The sequence below is a fragment of the Pongo abelii genome, chromosome 2 (assembly GCF_028885655.2).
Source record: "Pongo abelii isolate AG06213 chromosome 2, NHGRI_mPonAbe1-v2.0_pri, whole genome shotgun sequence".
Lineage (NCBI taxonomy): Eukaryota > Metazoa > Chordata > Mammalia > Primates > Hominidae > Pongo > Pongo abelii.
Genome location: NC_085928.1, coordinates 88,490,632 through 88,509,225, shown reverse-complemented (window position 1 = coordinate 88,509,225; position 18,594 = coordinate 88,490,632). Strand labels below are relative to the sequence as shown.

At 38.5% G+C, this 18,594-nt stretch overlaps 1 protein-coding gene and 1 pseudogene across 32 annotated transcripts in view; one reads left to right on the top strand and one right to left on the bottom strand.

The window, feature by feature from the left end:
• Window positions 1-18,594, bottom strand: part of MAGI1 (membrane associated guanylate kinase, WW and PDZ domain containing 1) — a 678,789-nt gene that overhangs the window by 465,270 nt on the left and 194,925 nt on the right.
• LOC112132588 (large ribosomal subunit protein uL22-like) lies at window positions 17,953-18,555 on the top strand (annotated as a pseudogene).

Sequence of the window (18,594 nt, the reverse complement as noted above, 5' to 3'; positions counted from 1 at the left end):
TGGTGGTGCGCACCTGTAGTCCCAGCTACTTGGGAGGCTGAGGCAGGAGAATTGCTTGAACCCGGGAGGCGGAGGTTGCAGTGAGCCAAGATCGTGCCACTGCACTCCAGCCTGGGCGACAGAGCGAGATTCCGACCCAAAAAATAATAATAATAAAATTTTTGGATTTTATATATATATGCATACGTATTTTATAGGTATACCACTTTAGTAGTTGTATATATGTGTATGTGTGTATGTGCACATATATACATGCATGGTATACACATATACTTGCATGGAAAAAATACAACAAATGGTAAAAACACATTATCAATGAATGGAAGGATTATGACTGAATTCTGTTTGCTTAATTTTACTTTTCTGAATTTTGCAAAGTTTTTAGAATGAACAGCTATTATTTCATAACAGGTAGGAGATCATACTAAAACTTAAATAAAAAGAAATCAATATTATTATACTGGCATAAGCATGTGCATTTCAATGCCAGTATTATGAGCTACTTATATGTGGGATAAGAAGTAGAAGGGAATATTATTTTTAAACACGTGCTGAAAGAGACTGGATATCAGCATTCTGTGCCAATTCTTACCTGTTACTTTTGCTTAAATGAGCCTTCATCTGCCTCTGGGCTAATTAAGTATGGCTACTCAGTCTGATGAAACTTTGAAAACAAAACGGATATACAATCGAGAAGAATATTTTTCTTACTGACCTTAGTTATTATTACATATGCTGGCCTTCATCATTCAACAATTGGTACATTTTGTGCCCAACTCAGAAGACCAGACCAGCCTGACATTTATCAGCATGGATTTTAAAAAATTATCTCTAATTACATTAAGGGCATTGTATTGAGACATCAACGCTTTTGCAATTAGGATATGCTAACCATCTCAGATCCTCTATAAACCCTTTGTAGTGGGTTTTAAAGATGGAAAACACGACTAACTTTAGATTTCAAATAGTTCTCTTTCTAACAATTTTTAAACACATTATCAATAACATTATTGAGAGGAATAAGGAAGCCTTTAAAAATAAATAAAAGGAAATTCATCCATTCTAATAGCACTGCTCTCAGCAATGCTCTTCAGTTTCTCCTCATATTACCTGACTTGCTCTAATATGAATTTGTGCCACCAACCCCCGGTTTGCTGCTCCCATAACGTTTCCTTATTTCTCAAAGAAGTTCAGCATCAACCTTGGGGTTCACTTTCTATAATCCAAAGTAATCACCTGATTAAAGGTTTTTAAAGTAAGGATTTGCTTTATCCAGTACCAAGGAACCAGGGGCTAGTTATAAATCCAAACTTTCACAACTATCTGGGTAGCTCTCCTTTTTTTTTTCTTTCCTATATTCCGTGCTTCTCCCTGATACAGGAACAAAACAGCAACATTCATGACCAAGAGCCTAAGAGACTTTCAGAATGTAGAAAGTTGATGCCAAATTGGGAAGTAAGACAATAAGTGGGGAAGACATAGGAGACAAAAACAACTACTTCCATCTATTGATCACTTTACACCATGCTAGGCACAGCACAAAGAATATTACCAAAAAAACATTTTAAAGTCTCTTTATGTTCATAAACCTCTTCAAGAGGCAATATTATCACTTGGAACTTAGCAAAATGACATAATGCCAAAGTCACACACAGCTAGTTAATAACACAGCCAAACTGCTCTTGCTCCGAAGCCCATTTCCTTAAGCTCTATACTCTGCTCCCTCCACGCAGTCCAGGGTCTAAACTTTGAAACGCCTTGGACCTAGGATGGCTGAATCAAAAGGGTCAAACACAGATGGGTCAGACGCACCCTTAATTCAAGCTCTACTCAACTACATTCTCTTACACTAAAGTCCCAAGCTACAAGCTTTTGGCATGGAAGAAGCTGCATAATGTTGTTGAGATAATTATTACAGAGAGGGATATTTTTTCTCTTGTCTCTTTTCAGTACTCAGAAGTATACTTATATTCACATTTATATAACATTTAAGTTATTTTGCCATTATATTATTCTAATTGCCTGCAGCAAGAAATTTTTTAATGTTATGTGAAAAATTAATAGCATCTTTATGTCTATCATGACAACAGTCAGGCTGAAATCCATCCAAAAAGATTCCCTGAACATTTCCTTCCAGATAAACCAGGAACCACTCACTCACAAAAAATACACGTTCAACTAAAGTTGGTTTTATAAGATATTAATTAACATAGCTTCATTCTGCAGTGACAAGAGCCCATCTGCTTTCTTGGCATTGGAGAAGTGATGGACTTCAAATCAGCTTAAGGGAGGCTTGAGTCTGGAATGATTTCCATCTGCAACTAGTTCTTATCTAGTTCTACTTTTCACTGTTAACTCAGCATATCTTATCAGACTTCTTCAACTGGCCAGAGGAGGACCATCAGGTTCTGTCCAAACCTGGTGAACATCAAGCACCAACATCACAGGCTGACTGTGGAGCTGAACTTTTATAGGAGGAAGGAGATGGTCTATCCCACAATAAGGTTTCTCACCACCCAAACTCAAACACTTTTTTATGGCTAAATCCAGTCTCTGCACTGTTGTACTTCTCCAGGGTAGTATATCTCACATCTACGTATTCTTTAAACAGCCCCTTTTTTCAGTTAGCAGTAAGATGGGAGACTGAAAGAAAAAGAATGAGCCCTATTGATGTCACTAAGTGGTTAATGATAATGCTGTACTTTCCAAATCCCAAGGGCAAATATCCAAGCAAATTAACACAGTTTCATGTTTTAAAGTCAAGTAACAGGCTGAATAATGGCCCCCTAATGATGTCCACGTTCTCATGTGCACAACTGCAAATGTGTTACCTTACATTACAAAAGGATTTTGCAATTTATGATAAAGGGTATGGACCTTGAGATACGGGGATTACTCTGGATTACCTAGTCGGGCGGATCTAATCACATGAGTTATTAAAAACTGACAACTTTTCCTGTTCTATCAGAGAGATGGGATAGAAGGAGAAAAGCTTCTAAAAGGAAAAGGAGCTCAACCCTGCTGTGGCTGGCTCTAAAAGTAGAGGCAGAGGGCCATGAGTCATGGAATGTGGGTGGCCGCTAGAGGCTGGGAATGGCCCTCCACTGACAGCCAGCAAGAAAAAGGGGATCTTGGTACCACAACCACAATGAGCTGATTTTGCCAACAACCCAAAAAACCAAGGAAAAGGATCTTTAACCCAGAACTTTTAAAAAGGAACACAGCCCTTCCAACACCTTGATTTTAGCCCACTGACATCCACGTCAGCCTTCTGATCTTCACAAATATAAAATAATAAATTGTGTTGTTTTAGCCATTCTGTTTGTGGTAATTCATTATAACAGCAACAGAAAACTAATACATAGGCTCAGGCAAAATGAAGAGCATTTCTGAACATTTTCTTAGCCTCTTGGTCTTTAAAATCAAAAGGAACCAATTGCATAGTGCTATGGTCTGAATGTCAGTGTCCTCCCAAAATTCCTATGTTGGAACCTAATACCCAGTGTGCTAGTATCAAGAGGTGGGGCCTTTGGGAAGAGATGAGGTCATGAGGGCTCCACTCTCACAAATGATTAGTGCTCTTATAAAGAGGCTCAAGGGTGCTTTCTTCCACCCCTTCTGGCTTGTCAGGAAGGCACCATCTATGACGAAGAAGACCTCCCCAGACATCAAATCTGCTGGTGCCTTGATCTTTGACTTCCCAGCTCCCAGAAGTGTGAGAAATAAATTTCTCATGCTTGTAAATTACCCAGTCTAAAATATTTTGTTATAGCAGCCCTAATACACTAAGACACATGGTATATTGCTTACAAATGTTTTTTAATAAGCATGAGAGTTGCACAAAACCCCACTTGCAACATCTGCAATGCCAAAGACAGCTGTCAGTGTTGGGGAAAGTCTCTGAGCCATTACTCTCAAAGATATTAAATCATTCCAGACTATTCTGAAAGCCAAAGATAATTAAGCTTAATCAGGAATCTCAAGTTTTTTTCCAGTGTAATGTGTTTGTATAATGGCAAAACGATGGCATGGATCCCTACATAAACAGTTGTGCTGTCAGTAGGTGTTGACTGACTCTCCCTCCAATTCTACTTTGGATTCAGCAATGCTTATAAATAAACTGTCTTATTAGTCACAACGGTATCTACATACAGGTGAAATATGACATTCCAGACACACATGAGATCATTATTTATGCAGATGAAGCCTGGTACACATACAGAGGCAAAGACCTTTCTGAGTTCTGACCACCAGCACTGCCCACACCTTTAATATGAAAGCCAGTGTCATGGATTGAACACTACCATTAAGGTTTTGGCACATACTGTGTCAGAGGGAACATCTGTTTGAGGCATCGCAGTTTTTCTAATTTCCACCTTAAGGATAAGTCTGATTTTGGAATCAAATCTTTCTGAGGCTTTTTGTGTAATGCTAAAACCACACCTGGGGGAAATCTTATAAAAGGAGAGAGAGAAAAAAAACACAGAGAAAGAGAAAGAAAACATATAAAGTTCACTTCCAAATAAAGACATGGGGTAGCTATAGCTGGCATAATTTAGTTTATCACCAACCAACCAATGATTGGTTCAACCATGGTTCCAGTAACAGCTCTCATGCAAAACACAAAATATGTTTAAATCAATGCTAAGTTAATGGGCTGCCACAACACAACTTCTCTCACTGGACACTATTTCACACCAGATTTCCATAGCCAGATTCTATATCAGACTCCTTATCAATAGAGGTGCCTTAAACAAGACTGACTTATATTTGCTATCAGTTTTCCATTGATTTATGATTCACAGTATTATATTATGCAATCTGTTAGACAGATTTTAATAATCAGATGTGTCCAAGTGATGAAACATGGGACTGCTTGCCCAAACTTTACCAAGGTTGTAATACCCTCCATGTTTTTGGTAAGGTAAATATAAGGAAACAATGGGACCTCCATTGTTTACCAGGAGTCCCACTTGTGACATCTGGTAATACAAATGAAAAGATTTATAGTATTAAACTGAAGCAAACAAGCATGCAAAACTATGGAGAGGGTGACATTGGGTGGTTTTAGAAAGGTTACACAATATCTTTAAAATGTAAACACATTTAGACTCTGCCACTAATCAGCTATATGCACTTTTAGCAATTGGACCTCTGTGAGCTCCAATTGCTAAGTGATATTCCCCTTTATTTGTGAAATGAGGAGACTGGTCTGCATTTGATTCTGCATTCTAAATTCATGAATGCTAAGTGAATTGGCAGTGTCCCTAACAATGACCTTTTTGTCCTGTTCCTCACTTCTAACTTCAAGCTAGAAGCCAGCACATTACTCTGCAACTTGCCACTGACTTAATGGACAACTTCAAGCAAGTGTCACTTCCCCAACAAGCTTCAGTTTCTCCTTTGCTAAGAGCCTCCTCTGCTAATTCTGAGGAAGATGAACACGGCTACCTGGCAAAAATTTTTTACAGAATCCAAGTAGCGTTACCTGGATGTTTTGCATCAAAAACTAAAACAAGTACAGGCTGAAACCCAAAGCTAGTGAGTTCAAATTCCTCCATGCTTTTAAGGATGGAGCATGTGAAGAGCAGAAGTATAGAGATAAAGCATCTTATTGTATAACCACATACACGGTTGAACTTAACCACTCTTCCAAAGTACACAAAATAGAACACTTAATCCATAAAGTAGATTTGAAGACTGGCCTCTAACTCTTGAAAGTTGGCATGCTACCACTATAAAAATGCCGTTTTTGAACTAAAAAGTAAAGAACTAAATGACTCCTGGTCTTAAGATTCAGGCAGGAAACTCACGAGGCCAAAACAAAAAAATTCCACATAGATTTTTGCAAATATTTAAAAAGCATCTACTGGAGAAAATTTACCTGTGTGAATGGAAGTTTTAGATAAAATGCCTCTCTGAAATACATTTGCTTTAAAGAGAAAATAAAAGGTGGCAGTCTTTACTACAGATTTGAAATTTAAAAAGGCAAATCTGAAATGTGCCACCACATATGTGGGCCACAAGGTTACAGCTTGCCAAAGTTGCAATTCACATACTTTACCTATTCCTGGACTTACTGAATGTTGAGTAATAATTGTGGGGGCCTTGCCTTTCATATTGTGCCAATAATCTCGAGAAACCTTACATTACCATTTATCAGGAGGTCTTTAACGTTTTGCTGTCATCATTCAAGAGTGCCTTTTGGTCTCTGATGTTTCCAACCAGCCCTCTTTTTCAGAGCACCTTTCTCTTGATTGCCCAAAGATTAATGTTTAATTGCAGCTGGAAAGGCAACAACTGCACAGCCATCAGCATAAATCACAGTGCAGATCCACTAGGCACCACATTTAACTGGCAGAAATGATGTCTCCCAAATCAGTGCCTGCAAATGCAGCTGGTTCTGTGCAGTCCTTGTGCCTTATAATTTGGTTAAGCCCTTTACAAATGATGCCAAGGGAGGGACTAAGAGAGATTCTTCAAAACAATAAAGACTTCCAGTGTGGTTTTAGCACATGTAATGAAACTGAACACACTGAAAACTGCTAGGGATGGAGAATCACAAAAGAATAAAAGGCTTACAGCAATTCCTCATAACCAAACTGGTAGCATGTCTCTCAATACGACATGTTCTTCCCACGCCTATCTGCTTGGCAAGTCACTTCTGTTCATTCATCTTTCAAGACTCCTGGATGAAGCTAGATGCTCCTTTCTCTGTGACACAAAAGCACTCAGCCCAAAGCTTGTCTTCCAACAATTACCATGTGTTTTGGAGCCATTCATTCTTCTGACCATCTCTCTCAGAAGACTTGATCCTCTTGTTTATTTCTATACCTCCACATCCTAGGGCAGCTCCAGGCATACAAGAGATATTTAATGTTTACTGAAATGACTACCCATCAGGCAAAGCATCTGCCTTCAATCTAACCATCATGGTCTCTATCCACTTTGATGAAAATGGCAAACCATTATGGATACTATTTGGTTTTTAAGTCTGGTTCTTATTACTCAATGTGGGGGAGCTTGAATCCTACTCAGCGCTTTCACCCAGTATATGATTGTATCAAGGAAGCAGATTAAATACACATTCTTACTATATTTCACTAAAATTCTCAAAAGAATTCTACAATGGTGCAATTATATTCCCATTTGTATGGATGAAGTGAATGAATGGAGCTTGGGAAGGTAAATAAATGACTTTTCCAACATCTCCCAACAGGTCAATCAGTAATAGTGGGCGAGGACTGGAATGGAGGTCTACCGAAATTCTTTTTTTTTTGAGACAGAATCTCACTCTGTCACCCAGGCTGGAGTGCACTGATGTGATCTTGGGGTCACCGCAACCTCCACCTCCCGGCTTCAAGAGATTCTCCTACCTAAGCCTCCCGAGTAGCTGGGATTACAGGCGTGCATCACTACGCTCAGCTAATTTTTGTAGTTTTAGTAGAGAGGGGGTTTTACCATATTGGCCAGGCTGGTTTCAAACTCCTGACCTCAAGTGATCCACCCGCCTCAGCCTCCCAAAGTGCTGGGATTACAGGCGTGAGCCACCACGCCTGGCCTAGGTCTACTGAACTTCTAACACCCATACAATACAATCTCTCTGGCTTCCCCAGTAGCATCAGAGACCAATAGCATAGTTACAATTCCAATTCAAAACAGAAAGACTGAAGACGAACTTTCACTGAATGTGCAAGTATATGTTCAAGTATCTATTTACTAGTGTAATCATTGATGACTTACCTATTTGTAAGTCTTTACTATGTTATATAAAATAGAGAATATTCATTTTTAAATTCCAAGCTTTATGAGATTTTTATTGTGTTATTACAACCAACTTGAAGCAAGTACCAGCTTTTTTCCACAAGTTAGGTGGCAGGCTTCAGCATGCTTTTGAGCATATTCAACCTATTACAATCTGAGCTCCCAGAAAAGTTTCCTTAATTGAGTAAACAATTACATGAAGCCAAAAGTTGGCTGAAAAGAGAGGGGCTAGATCTCTTTGTTTCATTTGCATGCAGGAAAAAGTTTATGAACTTTCACAAGCTCCCCAGTGGCTTTCTGTAGCAGTGAAAATATCTTTAGATTACTAGTACACATGACTAGCTATGTAACAGAAATCTACAGTCCATTTGCAAATTCTTACTCAGCACCTACTTCCCTAGGCACTGGGGATCCTGTGGTGAACACAACACATGTAATTCCTACTTCTCTGCAGCTGAAATTCTTATGCCTAACACCAGCTGATAGATAAACAACAAAGGTAACTTCAGATAATAAGTGCTAAGAAGAAAATAACAGGATGGTATGAAAGTAAGAGGAGGTAGGAACCTGAAGATATTAGCCAAAGGAGGTTCTGTAAAGGCTACTTTAGATTGGGTAATTACAGAAGTTTCTGAAATGGCATTGAATTTAAAGCTCAGAATGAATCATCCAGGAGAAAAATCTGAGGGAAGAGCATTCCACACAGAAACCTCAAACAGTGTGAATGAGCTTAACATGTTCAGGAAATAGCTCAGGAAGTCCAAGTAGCTGGAGCTATCTTTCTCTTATTGATTTCTACTTTGATTCCACTGTGGTTAGAGAATACACTCTGTATGATTTCAGTTCTTAAATTTCATGCTTTGTGTTACGGCTCACGATATGGTTTTTCTTGGTATACGATCTGTAGGTGCTTGAAAATAATATCTATTCTGCTTTTGTTGGATGGAAGGTCTATAAATGCCAATTAGATTCAGTTAGCTGATGGTGTTGAGTTCTTCCACATTTTTGCTGATTTTTCTCTCTAGCTGTTCTATCAATTACTGAGAGAGGGGTTTTGATGTCTACAACTATAATTGTGGATGTATCTATTTCTTCTTTCATCTCTAGCAGTTTTTGCTTCACATATTTTGCAGGTCTTTTGTTTGCTGCTAGGCATGTAGAATTGCTATTCTAAATGCCACCATGTCGACATGGTGGAATGACCGTTTTATTTATCGTTATAAAATGTCCCTCTCTGTCTCTGGTAATTTTATTTGCTATGAAGTCTACTTTATCTGACGTTAATACAGCCATTACTGCTTTCTTTTGATTGGTGTTTGCATTACATACCTTTTACCATCCTTTTACTTTGAACCTGCCTATATTGTTTCATTTGAAGTGAGTTTCTTGAAGACAGCATATAGCTGGGTCATGTTTTAGTCCACTCTGCCAATCTCCTGTCTTTCGACTGATGTTCTTAGAGCATTTGCTTTTAATAAAATTGTTAATGTGTTAAGTCTTAAGGTTTTTATTCTATTTTTTGTTTTCTGTTTCTTCTCTGTTTTTCTTTTCTCCAATTTACTTTTTCTACCTTGTTCTTGGTTACCTAAACTTTTTTTAAAACTCCATTTTGGTTTGTCTATAGTATTTTTGAGTGCCTCTCTAGTACAATATTTATTTTACTGTATCCAGGGACTAAGTACTATGTAACTACCTTACTCACATCAAGGAAACAAGAAACTACAGTTATATGATAAGGATGTTAAAAAATTCATTGGTTCAGACTTGTCTGGCAGGAAGAGAAAATAGTGTTAAAGGGGCCACTTAATAGCAATGACAAATGTACCAGCAAGTTAACTTGTGTCAAGCAAGTAGAGAAAATATTCACTTTCAACCCAAAGCCAATGAATTTCCTAATTCCATGCATTTGCATTTCCTGAGTTTCTAATTCTTGCTACTTTAACAAATAGAACTCACGAGTATGATAAAGGCCATTCATGATAAACCAATGTTTGAAAACAGATGACTGTATACAAGAAATCAGCGACTCTGTCTGGTGTATTTACTTTCATTGCCAGATAATATTTGCACTAATATTACATTTTTGTAGTGAAAAACAAGAAATCTAAACTATTTAAATGTAAATGAGAATATTCTTATTTTACACTATTTACAGACCATTATTTGGCAGATTTAAGAATTTATATTTACAATTTTAGCACCCTCTGCACCATATATAGACTCTCCCGCCCTGTGCTTGAAACCAGAATGCAGCCCTTCTGTTCAATCGCCCTGTTTCTCCCTTGCAGATTACATTAAGCATCTTGTTTATTCCTGTTTTAATTATAAAAATTGGTACGGTAGATAAGAGATGAGAGCAGAACTGAAGTCCACATCACTGCAGGCAAGCAAGCTGGGGGTTACCTGCTCAACTGAGGACCCAGTGTCAAGGCACAAGTTTGGTGGCTCATGGCATGTGTCATCCACATTTCCCAAGGGGCACACTGCTGTGCTGTCATCTACCAACCAGACATTGGATTAAGCAGGTTGTCAGACCAAAGATGGAAGGGAGGTACAACCATTCCCAAGTAAGGGGTAAAAGGTACAGCGCATAACATCACAAAGCCAAAGAAAAAATGATGTTTTCATTGCAAAATGTGAATAGTTTGCTCCATGAACACATGCAAGATCTGAGTCAGAAGAATAAACCACTCTATTCAGTGATATGTTGGATGGTAACAAAGAAATAAATCTAACTCTGCTGGCACAGTATAATGTTCATTCACCTTTCTAGTTTCTTAAAGAATCTCTAAAATATAAAACGGCTGAGGACTAGTGGCTTAGTGATAAGGATCGTGAATAAAGGACAAAAATAAGGAAGCACAGGACAAAGACAGGACCAGATAGGTATGACGAGATCAATAGGAAAGATGATGGTTGTCTAAAGAAAGAGAAAGAGGCCGGGCGCAGTGGCTCACGCCTGTAATCTCAGCACTTTGGGAGGCTGAGGCGGGTGGATCACGAGGTCAGGAGTTCAAGACCAGCCTGGCCAGGATGATGAAACCCCATCTCTACTAAAACTACAAAAATTAGCTGGGCGTGGTGGTGGGCGCCTATAATCCCAGCTACTCGGGTGGCTGAGGCAGAGAACTGCTTGAACCCAGGAGGCGGAGGTTGCAGCCTGGGCAGCAGAGCAAGACTCCATCAGAGAAAAAGAGAGAGAGAGACAGAGAGAAAGAGAAAGAGAGAAAGAGCGAGCTGTGCTTTTTGTGGAGCCATCACTTTTGTAAATATCTGGTGCCAAAAACACCACACCTGCAATCACCTGCCCTGGCTCACGGTCTTTGAAACTGTTAAATTGTAATGTAAATGGGAGATGTTATAATAACAAGAATAATGCCACCATCTTACATACCTGTGACCTTTCCTCACAGATAGGTCCTAAATGTGACACCTTTTGGAAAAGGTTCCTAAGAAGTAACTACTGACACCATCAAGACAGAAAAAATGAAGGTTTTCTTCAATTCAAAAAAAAAAAAAAACCCAAAAACAGAGAACTTGCTTCTCCACAAAGCATTATGGTATCTCAGCTCCAAGAAGACATAGGTAAGATATGGGAGTCACCTCCTGCTAGAAATAACTCCAGGCAAAAAGGCAGATGTGTGCCTTCCTGGCCCTGCCCACCTCCATCCGGGCTGTCATTTCTACAGCAGCTGGCTGAATAACCCCACAGATGAGTATCAACTTCAGCTGCCACAGCTGCTGAAGGAAGATAAAGCATGATATGAAAATAGGGATGGTTGATGCCACGACCTCCCAGAGATAGGACAGAGTTCCTGGAATTCTTCCAGCAACACTCTCCACTGCCCACACACCTGGAAAGTCAGATGACCATTATATCTGTCCAGCTCACACAAGGGAACCACAACCAGTAGACGCCTTTGTCCTCCGCTTCTATAAAATACGCCACCACCCCACCCAGCTGCTTACCCAACGATAGGAGCCAACCTCCTGATGCTTGGTAACAGTGAGCATCTTCTCTAAGGTATAAACACTAAATATGAATGCAAAGCGCGAAGTAACTCAAATTTGCCATTTTCTGTCTTTACATTTTTCTTTTTAAAATCACAGGAGTGGTTTCAGTCAGCATTTAAATCTACGTTGGTCTGTTTTGCTCATCTCTGGTGTCCTGTTTGATATTTTTAGCTAGTTTCTAAAAGGCACAACCTCAAATTTCACACTTCCTTATTCGTCTTTAAAGGTCTAATACAGGGTTCCTCAAACTCAGTTTGACCAACCCATGAAGGTCTTATTTTTAAACTTTTTATTTTGAAAAGATTTTAGGTTTACAGAAAGTGGTAAAGATGGAACAGAGAAGTTGTGCATACCCTTCACCCAGATTCCCCCATATAGGTTCCATCTTACATAACCGTAGTATAACTTCAAAGCTGGAAAACTGGCATTGCAATATTTGTGTATGAGTTCTATGTTATTTTATCACATAAAGGTTTGTGTAACCACCACCCCAATCAAGATAAACAACTGGCTGGGCACAGTATTTTACTAAAAATACAAAAAAATTAGCCGGGTGTGGTGGCGTGTGCCTGCAATCCCAACTACTAGGAAGGCTGAGGCAGGAGAATCACTTGCACCAAGGAGATGGAGGTTGCAGTGAGCCGAGATCCCGCCACTGCAGTCCAGCCTGGGTGACACAGTGAGACTCAAAAAAAACAAAACAAAAACAAAGAAGACACACAAATATTTCATCACCATAAATATCTCCCTTGTGCTACTCCTTTAGTGTATACACACATCTCCACAACATGCCTGGCAATATTATGTTTTCATCTCTATAATTTGATCATTTCAAGAATATTACATAAATAGAATCATACAACATATGACCTTTAGAGATTGTTTTTTCTTCACTCAGCATAATGCCTTTGAGATCCATCCAAGTTATTGTGTATATCAATAGTTTGTTCCTTTTTATTGTTGAACAGTATTCCATGGCATGGATGTACCACAGTTTGCTTCACCATTCAGCTATTGTAGCATACTTTAGTTGTTGAGCATTATAAACAAAGCTGCTATGGACAATCACGTACAGGTTTTTGTGTGGACATAAGTTTCCATTTCTCTAGGGTGAATGCCTAGGAATATGACTGGGGTCCTGTTGTAAATGTATATTTAATTAATTAAGAAACGGACATATCATTTTCCAGTGTGTTTGTACCATTTTACATTCCCACCAACAATGTATGAGAGACTCAGCTTCTCTGCATCCTCACCAGGATTTGGTGTTGCCACTATCTTTTATTTCAGCTGTTCTCTGTGTAGTAATAACACATCATGGTCTTAATTTGCATTTCCCTAATGGTTAGTAATGTTGAACATCTTTTTAAGTGCTTACTTGCCATCTGTGTTGTCTTTTGCCCATTTTATAATTGAATTGCTTGGTTTTTAATGTTCAGTTTTGAGACATCTTTATAAATTCTAGATGAGTCCTTTATTAAGTCATGCACTGCATAACATTTCAGTCAACAACAGACCACATATACAATGGTGGTCCCATAAAATTAAAATGGAGCTGAAAAATTCCTATTGCCTAGTGATACTGTAGCCATCATAAGATTCTAGCTATTCATGTGTTTGTGGTGATACTAATGTAAAAAAACCTACTGTGCTGCCAGACACGGAAAAGTACAGCACACACAATTATGTACAGTGCATACCTGATAATTATGATAAATGTTACAGTTAATGTATTTATTATATTATACTTTTTATCATTATTTTATAATGTATTCCTTCGACTTTTTTTTTAATTGACTGTAAAACAGCCTCAAGCAGGTCCTTCAGGAAGCATTCCAGAAGAGGATATTGTTACAGGAAATGACCACTCCATGAGTGACAAAGGCACAAACACATTCAATGGAGGAAGGATAGTCTTCAACAAATAGTGGCAAAATAAGCTGAGCCTAAGCTCATCTTTAAACAAAAATTAACTCAAAATGGATCAGAGATGTAAATGTAAAATATAAACTATAAAACTGTTTAGCTAAAACACAGGAGAATACCTTCAGGACATAGGGCTTGGAGAAGAATTCTTAGACACGACATTGAAAGCATGATCCATAAAAGGAAAAGACTGACAAACTGGACTTTATCAAAATTCAAGATTTTCGCTACACAGAAGACCTGTGAAGATGAAAAAATAAGTTATGAACTGAGAGACATTACTTGCAAACCAAATAGAGTCATGTTGTAAAGCATCTTTATGATGTTGAGTCTTCAATATATGCAATGAGGTATCTCTCCATTCATTTAGATCTTTAATTAGCACTTTATAGTTGTCAGCATACTAAGTCTGGTATATATTTTGTTAGAGTTATACGTAAGTATATCTTTTTGTGGAATTGTAAGTGGTATACATTTTAAATTCAGTATCCACGTGGTCATTGCCAGTATATAGAAATAGCATTGATTTTTGTAAGCTTATCTTGTATCCTGTGACCTTGCTGAACTCCTTTATTAGTTCTAAGATTTTTTTTTTTTTTTTGGTAGATTTCTTAGGCTTTTCTCTGTAGACAGATATCACCTGCAAAGATGTAGTTTATTTCTTCATCTCCAGAGTATATGTTTTTTATTTCCTTGTCTTGCCTTACTACCCTAGCTAGAAATTCCAGTACTGTATTGAATACCAGTGGAGAAAATGGACATCTATGCTTTGTTCACTGCCTTAGGCAGAAGGCATTCGGTTTTGCACCATTAAGTACAATGATAGCTCCAGGTTTTATGTAGATACTCCATATTGAGTTAAAGAAGTTTCCTTCTATTCATACTTTCCTGAGAGATTTTATCATGGATAGGTATTACATTTTATCAAATAATTTTTCTGCATCAATTGATATAATCATGTGATTTTACCTTCTTAGCCTGTCAATAAGGTGAATTACCTTGATTGATTTCTAAATACTGAACCAGCCTTATATCCCTAGAATACACCCTTCTTGGTCATGTTGTAGTAGAATTCTTTCAAATATTGCTGGCTTTGATTTGGTAAGACACTGTTAAGGATTTTGGTGTGGGTTGGGGGTGGCCTAGATTCACGAGGGATATTGTTCTGTAGCTGTTTGTTTTGTTTTTGTTTTTGTTTTTAGTATTATCTTGATCTAGTTTTGATATCAGGATAAAACTAGCTTCATAAAGTGAGTTAGAATTATTTCCTCTTCTTCTATTTTCTGGAAGAAATTATATAGAGTTGGTATTAATTCTTTTTTAGACATTTGCTACAATTCTCCATTGAAATCATTTGGGCCTAGAGATGGGGGAGAGCCAAATTACAAATTCAATTTCCTTAAAAACAATAGAGCTATTCAAATTATCCATTTGATAGTAAGTTGTGGTAGTCTGTGCTTTTCAAAACATTGGTCCATCTCATCTCAGTCATGAAATTGATGTGTGCAGAGTTGTTCAGAGTATTATTCCCCTAGACGTTTTTGGTATCTGCGTGGTGACATCAACAGTGACAGCCTCCATTTTATTTTTTATATTAATAATTTGTATCTTTTTTTCTATTTGTTAGTCTTGCCAGATATCCGTCTATTTTATTGAACTTTTCAAAGAACTAGCTTTTTGTTTCACTGATTTTCTCTATTGTTTTCTGTTTTTAATTTCATTGATTTCTGTTATCTTTATTTCCTTTCTTCTGTTTGCTTTGGGTTTATTTTGCTCCTCGTGTTCTAGTTTCTTGATATAGGGGCTCCAAACTGTTACTTGAAATTTTCCTCTTTTCTTTCTTTGTTTTTTTGTTTTGTTTTGTTTTGTTTGAGATGCAGGATGGAGTACAGTGGTGCGATCTTAGCTCACCACAACCTCAGCCTCCCGAGTTCAAGCCATTCTCCTGCCTCAGCCTACCAAGTAGCTGGGATTACAGGTGACCACCACCACACCCAGCTAATTTTTGTATTTTGAGTACAGACGAGGTTTCACCATGTTCGCTAGGCTGATCTTGAACTCCCGACCTCGTGATCCACCTGGCTCGGCCTCCCAAAATGCTGGGATTACAGGCATGAGCCACCGTGCCTGGCCAATTTTCCTCTTTTCTAATATAAGCATTTAGTGTCATAAATTTCCCTCCACCAGCCTTTTTGAACCAACACAGGGTTCACAGGAACCTAACTGTATATTCACATTCCTTAGCTTCAGGTCCCGAAATTTAGAGAATAAAAGACCATATTACAACTGGTTTGAAATGAGCCAACTCACAAAGCCTAAGGGGCATCTGGGGTTCATTTCAAAAAACAGTATCCTTATCTCCTTTGGTACTATAGACAAGAAGGAACTCAATATTACTAATAAAATATTTAAATAATAAGTAAATAAATATCAGTTTGAGCATTTTTATCAGTCTACCTTTCCAGTTCCTGCTCCAGACCTCCACTATATGAAGAGTATTGACTCAAATTTTTACTGCCATTTCTCAAACATCAAAACAGATATCAATGCTCTGAGTTATGGAGCCCTTTCCTAGAGAACAAGAAGTAACTGATCTTCTCTCCTGGGTATCTAAGAGATAACAAATAAACAATACCATCTTTTTGTAACACTACAATTTACAATCCAGTAAGGGAGGAGGTGTAAAAGATTATTTAATCAAGTAAAGGAATTCACACCTGTTTTCTCTTTTTTTAATGTTCCATATCCCCTGAAATTTTATAAATGTGTGCTTTTTTTTTTTTTGACATGGAGTTTCGCTCTTGTTGCCCAGGCTGGAGTGCAATGGCGCAATCTCAACTCACCACAACCTCCGCCTCCCAGGTTCAAGTGATTCTCCTGCCTCAGCCTTCCCGAGTAGCTGGGATTATAGGCATGTGCCACCACGCCCGGCTAATTTTGTATTTTTAGTAGAGACAGGGTTTCTCCATGTTGGTCAGGCTGGTCTTGAACTACCGACCTCAGGTGATCCGCCCACCTCAGCCTCCCAAAGTGCTGGGATTACAAGCATGAGCCACTGCGCCCAGCCATAAATGTGTACTTCTAACATAAAATTTAATCCGACTGAAACAAATATTTGGACCATAACAAAATGCTTCTCTGTAATTTGTTCCTTCCTTTCTTTTTTCTAGCAAGCTTCAGAGCCAACAGGGCGCTTCTCCTGGAAGGTGAAGTCATGGTGACCTACTGCTCTTTATTCAGTCTGACATGTATGTTAATCTTCTCTGCTTACTCTTAGACCGTGGAATATGATCCTTCCAACGGGAGACAGTGGCTTTTCTCTTACACTTTTCCCTGTCTCCTCACCATAAATAAAATGAAAACTGAAACATGTCTCCCCTACCAAAAAATCTCTGTCCCTTCTTACACATCCCTAATATGTAGCCCCTACAATGGTCCTCAATGATCCCCACCTCCTGGTATTCATAACCCTGAATAATTTTCTCCGCATAATTGTAGTATAGGCTTATTGACTCAATTCTAATAAAAAGAATTGATCAAAAGTGATGGATGTCACTTCTAAGATAAGGTTATAAAAAGATTGTCTTCTGTCTTAGGTGATCTCTCACTAACTACTGGATCCTTTTTCCTAGAAGGATCCAGATGCCATATTATGTGGCAGCCCTGTCAAGAGGTCCACGGAATGAGGGACCAAGGCTTGCCAACCACGAGAATGATCCTGGGAGGAGATTCCCCCACCATCCCAGCCAAGTTTTCAGATGAGACTGCAGCCCAACTGACAGTCTGACTGCATCTTCATAAGAAATCTGAAGCTCAGGATCCCAGGTTAAGCTGTGCTCAGTTACTGACCCATAGAAACAAGGAAATACTCAATGTTTGTTGTTTTAAGCTAAAAACTTGTGGAGTAAAGTAAATAAATATCAGTTTGTTACATAGCACTAGATAACTAATGTACCATCCCAGCTAGAGACTTCCACAGCCAAGATTAAGACTTATTTACCTGTCAGTTAACTCACTCATTTCCAAAGACCCTCTGATTCTAGAGGACCCCTTCTTCGTTTCCCTCTCCTCATCAGGTTCCTGGTATAGGGAAATAAGTCATCACTATGACTTAAACTGTGTGGACTGTTTTGTTTTGTTTTGACATCAAAGCAACCAAAACAGAATAGAACTAAAAGAAAGCAAGGTTTAAACTTTTAGTCCATTTTCAACTCCAGTCTCAGCAAAGCTCCGAGAGAAGAGAGTTTCATGGTCAAAAATGTTTGGGGCTCTTCCCCTAAATGGCCTGAGGTGAAAGTGGTTCACCATTCTCTTGACCCAGAAACCCCCACATAAAGCATGCAAGTTGAGATGTTAAAATTTTCATTTTCACTGCAAGAATACCTGTGGAACCACCCAGGCCATCAAGGGTATGCAGATATGAAAGCTACCAAGTATCTAAAAGATGTCACTTGACAGAAGCAATGTGTGCCATTCCAAAGCTACAACAGTGGAGTTGGTAGGTGTGTCTGGGCCAAACAGTGGGGCTGGACACAGGGTCGGTGGCCCAAAAAGAGTGCTAAATTTTTGCTGCACATGTGTAAAAATGCAGAGAGTCATGCTGAACTTAAGAGTTTGGATATAGATCCTCTGGTCATTGAGCAGATCCAGGTGAACAAAGCACCTAAGATGTGCTGCAGGACTTGCAGAGCTCATGGTCAGATTAACTGATACACGAGCTCTCCCCACCACATCTAGATGATCTTGACTGAAAAGGTACAAATTGTTCCTAAAGCAGAACAGAAGGTTACACAGAAGAAAAGGATATCCCAGAAGAAACTGAAGAAACAGAAACGTATGGCACGAGAATAAATTCGGCATAAAATAAATCCAAGTAAAACAATTTTAAAT